The sequence below is a fragment of the Drosophila montana genome, unplaced genomic scaffold (genome assembly GCF_035044405.1).
Source record: "Drosophila montana isolate Dmon_TW-CO22-7 unplaced genomic scaffold, ASM3504440v1 contig_100_1, whole genome shotgun sequence".
NCBI classification, from domain to species: domain Eukaryota; kingdom Metazoa; phylum Arthropoda; class Insecta; order Diptera; family Drosophilidae; genus Drosophila; species Drosophila montana.
The window spans coordinates 1-1,043 of NW_026996007.1; the positions used below are offsets into that span (position 1 = coordinate 1).

Below are 1,043 nucleotides of genomic sequence, written 5' to 3' on the forward strand. Positions count from 1 at the left end.
TGCAGGTTTACTGACTCCTGAGTTGATGTTGTTAGCTGCTGTTGTTGCTGCGTTGATGGTGCCTGTTGAATCTGCATTGGCAGAGCTTGCTGTGTTTGATGATCCTGCTGTCTCTCGTCCACATAGTCTGGTAGGATTAAACGCTGGATTGTTGGGGGTTGGCCTTGGATATCTGCTACTACCTCTTCACGGGTGATTTCTCCGCTTCTATACATTCTTCTTAACGCATTTATTCTTGATTCCCCGAATCTTCTAGGAGGCGGCCGATTTGATTGCTGGAGCTGTTGCCTTGCCTGGATTTCGGCCAATCTCTCATTTTCTCGCTTCTCTTCTTCTTGAAGCCGGAGGAGTGTTGGGAGCTGCTCTCTAAATTGCATCCTTTGTTGTGCCTGTTGTGCTTGGTGAGCGGTGTGCTGTGTGTGCGGTGGCTGTCCTTGGCGCTGTTGCGGTCCATGTAGATTCTGAAGCGGTCGTATGTGTTGTTGTAATTGCTGCGAGTAGCGGGGCCTCAGTAGGCGCTGTGGCTCAAATGGGTGCTCTAGCAGATTTCGTGCCTCAGGGTTTGCATGTCTGGCCAAAGAGTTTGCAAAGCGGTCACTTGTCAGGTGAAAGACTTCGTCAACAGTTTTAAAGCAATATGTACTCCGTATTGTTGCGTTTCTGGTGTACCAGGATGCATTAACTGATTTTCTTATTATTTTATTTTGCATTCGTTGAATTCGTTGTAACTGTGTGTCTGATGTGAGCGCCCCCCAAACAGGAAGACCGTATTGCCAAATTGGCATGATGAGCTGCTTGATGAGTACCGCTTTGCAGTCCTTTGCCAGTCTGCTGTTGGGACCGAGAAGCCACATCAGTTTGGATGCTCTTGCTCTCAGCTTGATACTTAGGTGAGTGACATGTGGTTTGAAGGTGAGTTTCCGGTCCAGTATGATTCCCAGGTATGTCTGTGAGATTTTGCTTGGTATCATTTGCCCATTTAGTAGTGGTGACCGTTCTCTATCTGTTTGATCTACATTTCTCAGTGTGTAGAGCACATGGCC

The 1,043-nt window shown here is 47.7% G+C and overlaps 1 long non-coding RNA gene across 3 annotated transcripts; it reads left to right on the forward strand.

Moving 5' to 3' along the window:
- Positions 1-6: 6 nt before the first annotated feature.
- Positions 7-1,043, forward strand: LOC135431630 (uncharacterized). 3 transcript variants are annotated; one of them, XR_010436851.1, is made up of 3 exons: positions 7-192; positions 257-890; positions 1,026-1,043. It is a non-coding gene; the product is annotated as an uncharacterized LOC135431630 (long non-coding RNA). The 3 variants fall into 3 exon arrangements; XR_010436889.1 differs by having other exon boundaries at positions 257-605; positions 761-1,037; XR_010436905.1 differs by having other exon boundaries at positions 257-401; positions 761-1,037.